This window comes from Rhopalosiphum padi, unplaced genomic scaffold, assembly GCF_020882245.1.
Source record: "Rhopalosiphum padi isolate XX-2018 unplaced genomic scaffold, ASM2088224v1 scaffold1, whole genome shotgun sequence".
Taxonomy (NCBI): domain Eukaryota; kingdom Metazoa; phylum Arthropoda; class Insecta; order Hemiptera; family Aphididae; genus Rhopalosiphum; species Rhopalosiphum padi.
The window spans coordinates 1,066,911-1,082,212 of NW_026869996.1; the positions used below are offsets into that span (position 1 = coordinate 1,066,911).

A 15,302-nucleotide genomic window follows, 5' to 3' on the forward strand; every position below is an offset into this window, starting at 1 on the left:
ATTTGAATTCCTTCTACAAAACATTCTGGTACATTTGTACTATCTTTTATGGCTTATCATAATTATTATTTATTATCATCTATTATCTATGTTTTGCAGTTCTACATTCGTTTTTGTATTTAAGTTTCAGTTGTAAATTCCTTTCATGTATTTTGTATAAAAATGAAGTTTGTCTGTTAGTTTATGTTTTGATAGTTTCCACTTCTGAATTACTCAGTGTTGTCCACGTACTAGTTGTTATATAAAAATTGTCGTTCTCCTTATGGTATCTAGTAGTGACATTTTGTCCTCCAACCATTATACATATTTAACTTACTATTTTTTTTTAGATGGCTGTACACCAGATATACTCAGGACATATTGATACATGAATTACCATTTCTACCACATGGGAAAGTTTCAACATCCTACGTTGAAAATGGACTGGACGATCCTGATAATTATAATAGTTTTATGCATAGTACGAGTAATTGATATTGAATATAATTGATAGTCAATTAATAGTAGTGTAACAAAAAGTTAGTGTCATGAAATCCAGACCATTAGATTAAGTATATGATTCTTATTTACCATTTCCAACTTCCATATATATCATATAAGCTGATACTTCATAAACACTATAAAACATGTTTTTATATGATTATTTTGACTCGTATTTTAAATTCATATTTTTAACTGCTTATAAAACAGTGAATTCTCAAGTTAGTGTCATGAAAGTCAGACCATTAGATTAAGAAAATTATTCTAATTTACCATTATTAACTAGCATACATTTCATTTAAGCTGATACTTCAATAACGCTATAAAACATGATTTTATATGATAATTTTGACTCGTATTTTAAATTCATTTTTTTAACTGTTTATAAAACACACAATTCTCAAGTTAATCTCTTGTAACCTGGACCACTATATTAAGAAAATGATTCTAATTTACCATTATTAATTTGCATACATTTCATTTAAGCTGATGCTTCATAAACACTATAAGACATGTTTTAATATGATTATTTTGACTCGTATTTTATATTCATATTTTTAACTGCTTATAAAATACTAAATGCTCAAGTTATTCTTTAACAATTATACATTATTAACTTACTACAATTTTTCAGATTGACGTATGTCAGATCACTCAAGGCATGCAGATACATGAATTCACATTTCTACCACTTAAGAAAGTATCAACATCCTATGCTGAAAATGGACTAGAAGATACTGCTAATAATATTGGGTTTATGTAATGTGCGTGTAAGGGTTATTGAATATAATTGATAGTAAATTAATGGCAGTGAAACAATTGAGATTCGTTAATAATCTGAATAAAATTTTAGTTAACACCTTTGACTTGTAATTTTCTTTCATAAGAGTTACCATTATTAACTTGCATACATTTCATTTGAGCTGATGCTTCATAAACACTATAAGACATGTTTTTATATGATTATTTTGACTCGAATTTTAAATTCATATTATTATCTGCTTATAAAACACTCAATTCTTAACTTAGTGTCATGAAATCCAGACCATTAGATTAAGTAAATGATTCTAATTTACTATTATTAACTTCTATAGATATTATGTAAGCCGATTCTTCATAAACACCATAATACATGATTTTTTATGATAATTTTGACGAATAATAAAAATTCAATTTTTTTTAACTGTTTATAAAACACACAATTCTCAAGTTAATCTCTTGAAACCTGGACCACTATATTAAGAAAATGATTCTAATTTACTATTATTAACTTCTATAGATATTATGTAAGCTGATTCTTCATAAACACTATAAAACATGATTTTGTATGATAATTTTGACGAATATTAAAAATTCATTTTTTTAACTGTTTATAAAAAACTCAATTCTCAAGTTAATCTCTTGAAACCTGGACCACTATATTAAGAAAATGATTCTAATTTACTATTATTAACTTCTATAGATATTATGTAAGCTGATTCTTCATAAACACTATAAAACATGATTTTGTATGATAATTTTGACGAATATTAAAAATTCATTTTTTTAACTGTTTATAAAAAACTCAATTCTCAAGTTAATCTCTTGAAACCTTGACCACTATATTAAGAAAATGATTCTAATTTACTATTATTAACTTCTATAGATATTATGTAAGCTGATTCTTCATAAACACTATAAAACATGATTTTGTATGATAATTTTGACGAATATTAAAAATTCATTTTTTTAACTGTTTATAAAACACACAATTCTCAAGTTAATCTCTTGAAACCTGGACCACTATATTAAGAAAATGATTTTAATTTACTATTATTAACTTCTATAGATATTATGTTAGCTGATTCTTCATAAATTCTATAAAACATGTTTTTATATGATAAGTTTGAGAAATATTATGAATTCCTCTTTTAATCTGCTTATAAAACAGTCAAATATTAAATGTATACACCAACAGAGGGCGTGAGCGTCGCCGTAGTAGGGACGACATCCGTCGGCCGAATCGCCTCAGAAAGAAACTAGATAGTTGTGTGGCGTTCACCGTACTGCTGTGTATCGTAACGGGTCGTTGTTTTTACTTAGATTTTGAGTCTACTCGTTATTTATTAATTAAGATTTTTGATATTATAAACGAATTGTTCATATTTTATGCCCGAAGTTAACACAAGTAACTGTCTTGATCCTTGACTACTAGATCAAGAAAATGATTCTAATTTATAATTTTTAACTTTCATTTTTTTCATTTTACCTGATATTTTTACTTCATAAAAACTATAAAATATGATTTTATAAGTTAATTTTGACGAATAATACAACTTAACATTTTTTCGTATTGAAAAGGAGCGATTTTCAGTTGTTGTACAAATGTATTCTTTAGTTACACTCATAATACATTTGAATTCCTTCTACAAAACATTCTGGTACATTTGTACTATCTTTTATGGCTTATCATAATTATTATTTATTATCATCTATTATCTATGTTTTGCAGTTCTACATTCGTTTTTGTATTTAAGTTTCAGTTGTAAATTCCTTTCATGTATTTTGTATAAAAATGAAGTTTGTCTGTTAGTTTATGTTTTGATAGTTTCCACTTCTGAATTACTCAGTGTTGTCCACGTACTAGTTGTTATATAAAAATTGTCGTTCTCCTTATGGTATCTAGTAGTGACATTTTGTCCTCCAACCATTATACATATTTAACTTACTATTTTTTTTTAGATGGCTGTACACCAGATATACTCAGGACATATTGATACATGAATTACCATTTCTACCACATGGGAAAGTTTCAACATCCTACGTTGAAAATGGACTGGACGATCCTGATAATTATAATAGTTTTATGCATAGTACGAGTAATTGATATTGAATATAATTGATAGTCAATTAATAGTAGTGTAACAAAAAGTTAGTGTCATGAAATCCAGACCATTAGATTAAGTATATGATTCTTATTTACCATTTCCAACTTCCATATATATCATATAAGCTGATACTTCATAAACACTATAAAACATGTTTTTATATGATTATTTTGACTCGTATTTTAAATTCATATTTTTAACTGCTTATAAAACAGTGAATTCTCAAGTTAGTGTCATGAAAGTCAGACCATTAGATTAAGAAAATTATTCTAATTTACCATTATTAACTAGCATACATTTCATTTAAGCTGATACTTCAATAACGCTATAAAACATGATTTTATATGATAATTTTGACTCGTATTTTAAATTCATTTTTTTAACTGTTTATAAAACACTCAATTCTCAAGTTAATCTCTTGAAACCTGGACCACTATATTAAGAAAATGATTCTAATTTACTATTATTAACTTCTATAGATATTATGTAAGATGATTCTTCATAAACACTATAAAACATGATTTTGTATGATAATTTTGACGAATATTAAAAATTCATTTTTTTAACTGTTTATAAAACACACAATTCTCAAGTTAATCTCTTGTAACCTGGACCACTATATTAAGAAAATGATTCTAATTTACCATTATTAATTTGCATACATTTCATTTAAGCTGATGCTTCATAAACACTATAAGACATGTTTTAATATGATTATTTTGACTCGTATTTTATATTCATATTTTTAACTGCTTATAAAATACTAAATGCTCAAGTTATTCTTTAACAATTATACATTATTAACTTACTACAATTTTTCAGATTGACGTATGTCAGATCACTCAAGGCATGCAGATACATGAATTCACATTTCTACCACTTAAGAAAGTATCAACATCCTATGCTGAAAATGGACTAGAAGATACTGCTAATAATATTGGGTTTATGTAATGTGCGTGTAAGGGTTATTGAATATAATTGATAGTAAATTAATGGCAGTGAAACAATTGAGATTCGTTAATAATCTGAATAAAATTTTAGTTAACACCTTTGACTTGTAATTTTCTTTCATAAGAGTTACCATTATTAACTTGCATACATTTCATTTGAGCTGATGCTTCATAAACACTATAAGACATGTTTTTATATGATTATTTTGACTCGAATTTTAAATTCATATTATTATCTGCTTATAAAACACTCAATTCTTAACTTAGTGTCATGAAATCCAGACCATTAGATTAAGTAAATGATTCTAATTTACTATTATTAACTTCTATAGATATTATGTAAGCCGATTCTTCATAAACACCATAATACATGATTTTTTATGATAATTTTGACGAATAATAAAAATTCAATTTTTTTTAACTGTTTATAAAACACACAATTCTCAAGTTAATCTCTTGAAACCTGGACCACTATATTAAGAAAATGATTCTAATTTACTATTATTAACTTCTATAGATATTATGTAAGCTGATTCTTCATAAACACTATAAAACATGATTTTGTATGATAATTTTGACGAATATTAAAAATTCATTTTTTTAACTGTTTATAAAAAACTCAATTCTCAAGTTAATCTCTTGAAACCTGGACCACTATATTAAGAAAATGATTCTAATTTACTATTATTAACTTCTATAGATATTATGTAAGCTGATTCTTCATAAACACTATAAAACATGATTTTGTATGATAATTTTGACGAATATTAAAAATTCATTTTTTTAACTGTTTATAAAAAACTCAATTCTCAAGTTAATCTCTTGAAACCTTGACCACTATATTAAGAAAATGATTCTAATTTACTATTATTAACTTCTATAGATATTATGTAAGCTGATTCTTCATAAACACTATAAAACATGATTTTGTATGATAATTTTGACGAATATTAAAAATTCATTTTTTTAACTGTTTATAAAACACACAATTCTCAAGTTAATCTCTTGAAACCTGGACCACTATATTAAGAAAATGATTTTAATTTACTATTATTAACTTCTATAGATATTATGTTAGCTGATTCTTCATAAATTCTATAAAACATGTTTTTATATGATAAGTTTGAGAAATATTATGAATTCCTCTTTTAATCTGCTTATAAAACAGTCAAATATTAAATGTATACACCAACAGAGGGCGTGAGCGTCGCCGTAGTAGGGACGACATCCGTCGGCCGAATCGCCTCAGAAAGAAACTAGATAGTTGTGTGGCGTTCACCGTACTGCTGTGTATCGTAACGGGTCGTTGTTTTTACTTAGATTTTGAGTCTACTCGTTATTTATTAATTAAGATTTTTGATATTATAAACGAATTGTTCATATTTTATGCCCGAAGTTAACACAAGTAACTGTCTTGATCCTTGACTACTAGATCAAGAAAATGATTCTAATTTATAATTTTTAACTTTCATTTTTTTCATTTTACCTGATATTTTTACTTCATAAAAACTATAAAATATGATTTTATAAGTTAATTTTGACGAATAATACAACTTAACATTTTTTCGTATTGAAAAGGAGCGATTTTCAGTTGTTGTACAAATGTATTCTTTAGTTACACTCATAATACATTTGAATTCCTTCTACAAAACATTCTGGTACATTTGTACTATCTTTTATGGCTTATCATAATTATTATTTATTATCATCTATTATCTATGTTTTGCAGTTCTACATTCGTTTTTGTATTTAAGTTTCAGTTGTAAATTCCTTTCATGTATTTTGTATAAAAATGAAGTTTGTCTGTTAGTTTATGTTTTGATAGTTTCCACTTCTGAATTACTCAGTGTTGTCCACGTACTAGTTGTTATATAAAAATTGTCGTTCTCCTTATGGTATCTAGTAGTGACATTTTGTCCTCCAACCATTATACATATTTAACTTACTATTTTTTTTTAGATGGCTGTACACCAGATATACTCAGGACATATTGATACATGAATTACCATTTCTACCACATGGGAAAGTTTCAACATCCTACGTTGAAAATGGACTGGACGATCCTGATAATTATAATAGTTTTATGCATAGTACGAGTAATTGATATTGAATATAATTGATAGTCAATTAATAGTAGTGTAACAAAAAGTTAGTGTCATGAAATCCAGACCATTAGATTAAGTATATGATTCTTATTTACCATTTCCAACTTCCATATATATCATATAAGCTGATACTTCATAAACACTATAAAACATGTTTTTATATGATTATTTTGACTCGTATTTTAAATTCATATTTTTAACTGCTTATAAAACAGTGAATTCTCAAGTTAGTGTCATGAAAGTCAGACCATTAGATTAAGAAAATTATTCTAATTTACCATTATTAACTAGCATACATTTCATTTAAGCTGATACTTCAATAACGCTATAAAACATGATTTTATATGATAATTTTGACTCGTATTTTAAATTCATTTTTTTAACTGTTTATAAAACACTCAATTCTCAAGTTAATCTCTTGAAACCTGGACCACTATATTAAGAAAATGATTCTAATTTACTATTATTAACTTCTATAGATATTATGTAAGATGATTCTTCATAAACACTATAAAACATGATTTTGTATGATAATTTTGACGAATATTAAAAATTCATTTTTTTAACTGTTTATAAAACACACAATTCTCAAGTTAATCTCTTGTAACCTGGACCACTATATTAAGAAAATGATTCTAATTTACCATTATTAATTTGCATACATTTCATTTAAGCTGATGCTTCATAAACACTATAAGACATGTTTTAATATGATTATTTTGACTCGTATTTTATATTCATATTTTTAACTGCTTATAAAATACTAAATGCTCAAGTTATTCTTTAACAATTATACATTATTAACTTACTACAATTTTTCAGATTGACGTATGTCAGATCACTCAAGGCATGCAGATACATGAATTCACATTTCTACCACTTAAGAAAGTATCAACATCCTATGCTGAAAATGGACTAGAAGATACTGCTAATAATATTGGGTTTATGTAATGTGCGTGTAAGGGTTATTGAATATAATTGATAGTAAATTAATGGCAGTGAAACAATTGAGATTCGTTAATAATCTGAATAAAATTTTAGTTAACACCTTTGACTTGTAATTTTCTTTCATAAGAGTTACCATTATTAACTTGCATACATTTCATTTGAGCTGATGCTTCATAAACACTATAAGACATGTTTTTATATGATTATTTTGACTCGAATTTTAAATTCATATTATTATCTGCTTATAAAACACTCAATTCTTAACTTAGTGTCATGAAATCCAGACCATTAGATTAAGTAAATGATTCTAATTTACTATTATTAACTTCTATAGATATTATGTAAGCCGATTCTTCATAAACACCATAATACATGATTTTTTATGATAATTTTGACGAATAATAAAAATTCAATTTTTTTTAACTGTTTATAAAACACACAATTCTCAAGTTAATCTCTTGAAACCTGGACCACTATATTAAGAAAATGATTCTAATTTACTATTATTAACTTCTATAGATATTATGTAAGCTGATTCTTCATAAACACTATAAAACATGATTTTGTATGATAATTTTGACGAATATTAAAAATTCATTTTTTTAACTGTTTATAAAAAACTCAATTCTCAAGTTAATCTCTTGAAACCTGGACCACTATATTAAGAAAATGATTCTAATTTACTATTATTAACTTCTATAGATATTATGTAAGCTGATTCTTCATAAACACTATAAAACATGATTTTGTATGATAATTTTGACGAATATTAAAAATTCATTTTTTTAACTGTTTATAAAAAACTCAATTCTCAAGTTAATCTCTTGAAACCTTGACCACTATATTAAGAAAATGATTCTAATTTACTATTATTAACTTCTATAGATATTATGTAAGCTGATTCTTCATAAACACTATAAAACATGATTTTGTATGATAATTTTGACGAATATTAAAAATTCATTTTTTTAACTGTTTATAAAACACACAATTCTCAAGTTAATCTCTTGAAACCTGGACCACTATATTAAGAAAATGATTTTAATTTACTATTATTAACTTCTATAGATATTATGTTAGCTGATTCTTCATAAATTCTATAAAACATGTTTTTATATGATAAGTTTGAGAAATATTATGAATTCCTCTTTTAATCTGCTTATAAAACAGTCAAATATTAAATGTATACACCAACAGAGGGCGTGAGCGTCGCCGTAGTAGGGACGACATCCGTCGGCCGAATCGCCTCAGAAAGAAACTAGATAGTTGTGTGGCGTTCACCGTACTGCTGTGTATCGTAACGGGTCGTTGTTTTTACTTAGATTTTGAGTCTACTCGTTATTTATTAATTAAGATTTTTGATATTATAAACGAATTGTTCATATTTTATGCCCGAAGTTAACACAAGTAACTGTCTTGATCCTTGACTACTAGATCAAGAAAATGATTCTAATTTATAATTTTTAACTTTCATTTTTTTCATTTTACCTGATATTTTTACTTCATAAAAACTATAAAATATGATTTTATAAGTTAATTTTGACGAATAATACAACTTAACATTTTTTCGTATTGAAAAGGAGCGATTTTCAGTTGTTGTACAAATGTATTCTTTAGTTACACTCATAATACATTTGAATTCCTTCTACAAAACATTCTGGTACATTTGTACTATCTTTTATGGCTTATCATAATTATTATTTATTATCATCTATTATCTATGTTTTGCAGTTCTACATTCGTTTTTGTATTTAAGTTTCAGTTGTAAATTCCTTTCATGTATTTTGTATAAAAATGAAGTTTGTCTGTTAGTTTATGTTTTGATAGTTTCCACTTCTGAATTACTCAGTGTTGTCCACGTACTAGTTGTTATATAAAAATTGTCGTTCTCCTTATGGTATCTAGTAGTGACATTTTGTCCTCCAACCATTATACATATTTAACTTACTATTTTTTTTTAGATGGCTGTACACCAGATATACTCAGGACATATTGATACATGAATTACCATTTCTACCACATGGGAAAGTTTCAACATCCTACGTTGAAAATGGACTGGACGATCCTGATAATTATAATAGTTTTATGCATAGTACGAGTAATTGATATTGAATATAATTGATAGTCAATTAATAGTAGTGTAACAAAAAGTTAGTGTCATGAAATCCAGACCATTAGATTAAGTATATGATTCTTATTTACCATTTCCAACTTCCATATATATCATATAAGCTGATACTTCATAAACACTATAAAACATGTTTTTATATGATTATTTTGACTCGTATTTTAAATTCATATTTTTAACTGCTTATAAAACAGTGAATTCTCAAGTTAGTGTCATGAAAGTCAGACCATTAGATTAAGAAAATTATTCTAATTTACCATTATTAACTAGCATACATTTCATTTAAGCTGATACTTCAATAACGCTATAAAACATGATTTTATATGATAATTTTGACTCGTATTTTAAATTCATTTTTTTAACTGTTTATAAAACACTCAATTCTCAAGTTAATCTCTTGAAACCTGGACCACTATATTAAGAAAATGATTCTAATTTACTATTATTAACTTCTATAGATATTATGTAAGATGATTCTTCATAAACACTATAAAACATGATTTTGTATGATAATTTTGACGAATATTAAAAATTCATTTTTTTAACTGTTTATAAAACACACAATTCTCAAGTTAATCTCTTGTAACCTGGACCACTATATTAAGAAAATGATTCTAATTTACCATTATTAATTTGCATACATTTCATTTAAGCTGATGCTTCATAAACACTATAAGACATGTTTTAATATGATTATTTTGACTCGTATTTTATATTCATATTTTTAACTGCTTATAAAATACTAAATGCTCAAGTTATTCTTTAACAATTATACATTATTAACTTACTACAATTTTTCAGATTGACGTATGTCAGATCACTCAAGGCATGCAGATACATGAATTCACATTTCTACCACTTAAGAAAGTATCAACATCCTATGCTGAAAATGGACTAGAAGATACTGCTAATAATATTGGGTTTATGTAATGTGCGTGTAAGGGTTATTGAATATAATTGATAGTAAATTAATGGCAGTGAAACAATTGAGATTCGTTAATAATCTGAATAAAATTTTAGTTAACACCTTTGACTTGTAATTTTCTTTCATAAGAGTTACCATTATTAACTTGCATACATTTCATTTGAGCTGATGCTTCATAAACACTATAAGACATGTTTTTATATGATTATTTTGACTCGAATTTTAAATTCATATTATTATCTGCTTATAAAACACTCAATTCTTAACTTAGTGTCATGAAATCCAGACCATTAGATTAAGTAAATGATTCTAATTTACTATTATTAACTTCTATAGATATTATGTAAGCCGATTCTTCATAAACACCATAATACATGATTTTTTATGATAATTTTGACGAATAATAAAAATTCAATTTTTTTTAACTGTTTATAAAACACACAATTCTCAAGTTAATCTCTTGAAACCTGGACCACTATATTAAGAAAATGATTCTAATTTACTATTATTAACTTCTATAGATATTATGTAAGCTGATTCTTCATAAACACTATAAAACATGATTTTGTATGATAATTTTGACGAATATTAAAAATTCATTTTTTTAACTGTTTATAAAAAACTCAATTCTCAAGTTAATCTCTTGAAACCTGGACCACTATATTAAGAAAATGATTCTAATTTACTATTATTAACTTCTATAGATATTATGTAAGCTGATTCTTCATAAACACTATAAAACATGATTTTGTATGATAATTTTGACGAATATTAAAAATTCATTTTTTTAACTGTTTATAAAAAACTCAATTCTCAAGTTAATCTCTTGAAACCTTGACCACTATATTAAGAAAATGATTCTAATTTACTATTATTAACTTCTATAGATATTATGTAAGCTGATTCTTCATAAACACTATAAAACATGATTTTGTATGATAATTTTGACGAATATTAAAAATTCATTTTTTTAACTGTTTATAAAACACACAATTCTCAAGTTAATCTCTTGAAACCTGGACCACTATATTAAGAAAATGATTTTAATTTACTATTATTAACTTCTATAGATATTATGTTAGCTGATTCTTCATAAATTCTATAAAACATGTTTTTATATGATAAGTTTGAGAAATATTATGAATTCCTCTTTTAATCTGCTTATAAAACAGTCAAATATTAAATGTATACACCAACAGAGGGCGTGAGCGTCGCCGTAGTAGGGACGACATCCGTCGGCCGAATCGCCTCAGAAAGAAACTAGATAGTTGTGTGGCGTTCACCGTACTGCTGTGTATCGTAACGGGTCGTTGTTTTTACTTAGATTTTGAGTCTACTCGTTATTTATTAATTAAGATTTTTGATATTATAAACGAATTGTTCATATTTTATGCCCGAAGTTAACACAAGTAACTGTCTTGATCCTTGACTACTAGATCAAGAAAATGATTCTAATTTATAATTTTTAACTTTCATTTTTTTCATTTTACCTGATATTTTTACTTCATAAAAACTATAAAATATGATTTTATAAGTTAATTTTGACGAATAATACAACTTAACATTTTTTCGTATTGAAAAGGAGCGATTTTCAGTTGTTGTACAAATGTATTCTTTAGTTACACTCATAATACATTTGAATTCCTTCTACAAAACATTCTGGTACATTTGTACTATCTTTTATGGCTTATCATAATTATTATTTTATTATCATCTATTATCTATGTTTTGCAGTTCTACATTCGTTTTTGTATTTAAGTTTCAGTTGTAAATTCCTTTCATGTATTTTGTATAAAAATGAAGTTTGTCTGTTAGTTTATGTTTTGATAGTTTCCACTTCTGAATTACTCAGTGTTGTCCACGTACTAGTTGTTATATAAAAATTGTCGTTCTCCTTATGGTATCTAGTAGTGACATTTTGTCCTCCAACCATTATACATATTTAACTTACTATTTTTTTTTAGATGGCTGTACACCAGATATACTCAGGACATATTGATACATGAATTACCATTTCTACCACATGGGAAAGTTTCAACATCCTACGTTGAAAATGGACTGGACGATCCTGATAATTATAATAGTTTTATGCATAGTACGAGTAATTGATATTGAATATAATTGATAGTCAATTAATAGTAGTGTAACAAAAAGTTAGTGTCATGAAATCCAGACCATTAGATTAAGTATATGATTCTTATTTACCATTTCCAACTTCCATATATATCATATAAGCTGATACTTCATAAACACTATAAAACATGTTTTTATATGATTATTTTGACTCGTATTTTAAATTCATATTTTTAAACTGCTTATAAAACAGTGAATTCTCAAGTTAGTGTCATGAAAGTCAGACCATTAGATTAAGAAAATTATTCTAATTTACCATTATTAACTAGCATACATTTCATTTAAGCTGATACTTCAATAACGCTATAAAACATGATTTTATATGATAATTTTGACTCGTATTTTAAATTCATTTTTTTAACTGTTTATAAAACACTCAATTCTCAAGTTAATCTCTTGAAACCTGGACCACTATATTAAGAAAATGATTCTAATTTACTATTATTAACTTCTATAGATATTATGTAAGATGATTCTTCATAAACACTATAAAACATGATTTTGTATGATAATTTTGACGAATATTAAAAATTCATTTTTTTAACTGTTTATAAAACACACAATTCTCAAGTTAATCTCTTGTAACCTGGACCACTATATTAAGAAAATGATTCTAATTTACCATTATTAATTTGCATACATTTCATTTAAGCTGATGCTTCATAAACACTATAAGACATGTTTTAATATGATTATTTTGACTCGTATTTTATATTCATATTTTTAACTGCTTATAAAATACTAAATGCTCAAGTTATTCTTTAACAATTATACATTATTAACTTACTACAATTTTTCAGATTGACGTATGTCAGATCACTCAAGGCATGCAGATACATGAATTCACATTTCTACCACTTAAGAAAGTATCAACATCCTATGCTGAAAATGGACTAGAAGATACTGCTAATAATATTGGGTTTATGTAATGTGCGTGTAAGGGTTATTGAATATAATTGATAGTAAATTAATGGCAGTGAAACAATTGAGATTCGTTAATAATCTGAATAAAATTTTAGTTAACACCTTTGACTTGTAATTTTCTTTCATAAGAGTTACCATTATTAACTTGCATACATTTCATTTGAGCTGATGCTTCATAAACACTATAAGACATGTTTTTATATGATTATTTTGACTCGAATTTTAAATTCATATTATTATCTGCTTATAAAACACTCAATTCTTAACTTAGTGTCATGAAATCCAGACCATTAGATTAAGTAAATGATTCTAATTTACTATTATTAACTTCTATAGATATTATGTAAGCCGATTCTTCATAAACACCATAATACATGATTTTTTATGATAATTTTGACGAATAATAAAAATTCAATTTTTTTTAACTGTTTATAAAACACACAATTCTCAAGTTAATCTCTTGAAACCTGGACCACTATATTAAGAAAATGATTCTAATTTACTATTATTAACTTCTATAGATATTATGTAAGCTGATTCTTCATAAACACTATAAAACATGATTTTGTATGATAATTTTGACGAATATTAAAAATTCATTTTTTTAACTGTTTATAAAAAACTCAATTCTCAAGTTAATCTCTTGAAACCTGGACCACTATATTAAGAAAATGATTCTAATTTACTATTATTAACTTCTATAGATATTATGTAAGCTGATTCTTCATAAACACTATAAAACATGATTTTGTATGATAATTTTGACGAATATTAAAAATTCATTTTTTTAACTGTTTATAAAAAACTCAATTCTCAAGTTAATCTCTTGAAACCTTGACCACTATATTAAGAAAATGATTCTAATTTACTATTATTAACTTCTATAGATATTATGTAAGCTGATTCTTCATAAACACTATAAAACATGATTTTGTATGATAATTTTGACGAATATTAAAAATTCATTTTTTTAACTGTTTATAAAACACACAATTCTCAAGTTAATCTCTTGAAACCTGGACCACTATATTAAGAAAATGATTTTAATTTACTATTATTAACTTCTATAGATATTATGTTAGCTGATTCTTCATAAATTCTATAAAACATGTTTTTATATGATAAGTTTGAGAAATATTATGAATTCCTCTTTTAATCTGCTTATAAAACAGTCAAATATTAAATGTATACACCAACAGAGGGCGTGAGCGTCGCCGTAGTAGGGACGACATCCGTCGGCCGAATCGCCTCAGAAAGAAACTAGATAGTTGTGTGGCGTTCACCGTACTGCTGTGTATCGTAACGGGTCGTTGTTTTTACTTAGATTTTGAGTCTACTCGTTATTTATTAATTAAGATTTTTGATATTATAAACGAATTGTTCATATTTTATGCCCGAAGTTAACACAAGTAACTGTCTTGATCCTTGACTACTAGATCAAGAAAATGATTCTAATTTATAATTTTTAACTTTCATTTTTTTCATTTTACCTGATATTTTTACTTCATAAAAACTATAAAATATGATTTTATAAGTTAATTTTGACGAATAATACAACTTAACATTTTTTCGTATTGAAAAGGAGCGATTTTCAGTTGTTGTACAAATGTATTCTTTAGTTACACTCATAATACATTTGAATTCCTTCTACAAAACATTCTGGTACATTTGTACTATCTTTTATGGCTTATCATAATTATTATTTATTATCATCTATTATCTATGTTTTGCAGTTCTACATTCGTTTTTGTATTTAAGTTTCAGTTGTAAATTCCTTTCATGTATTTTGTATAAAAATGAAGTTTGTCTGTTAGTTTATGTTTTTGATAGTTTCCACTTCTA

General features: G+C 25.7%; 1 long non-coding RNA gene across 1 annotated transcript in view; it reads left to right on the plus strand.

Annotated features, from left to right (window-relative positions):
* Positions 1 to 12,646, plus strand: part of LOC132931396 (uncharacterized) — a 45,588-nt gene extending 32,942 nt beyond the window's left edge. The window contains exons 15-22 of the long non-coding RNA XR_009662578.1: positions 330 to 460; positions 3,202 to 3,332; positions 4,170 to 4,299; positions 6,257 to 6,387; positions 7,225 to 7,354; positions 9,312 to 9,442; positions 10,280 to 10,409; positions 12,368 to 12,646. This is a non-coding gene — a long non-coding RNA (uncharacterized LOC132931396). The remainder of the gene's footprint in view (positions 1 to 329; positions 461 to 3,201; positions 3,333 to 4,169; positions 4,300 to 6,256; positions 6,388 to 7,224; positions 7,355 to 9,311; positions 9,443 to 10,279; positions 10,410 to 12,367) is intronic.
* The last annotated feature ends 2,656 nt before the right edge of the window (positions 12,647 to 15,302 follow it).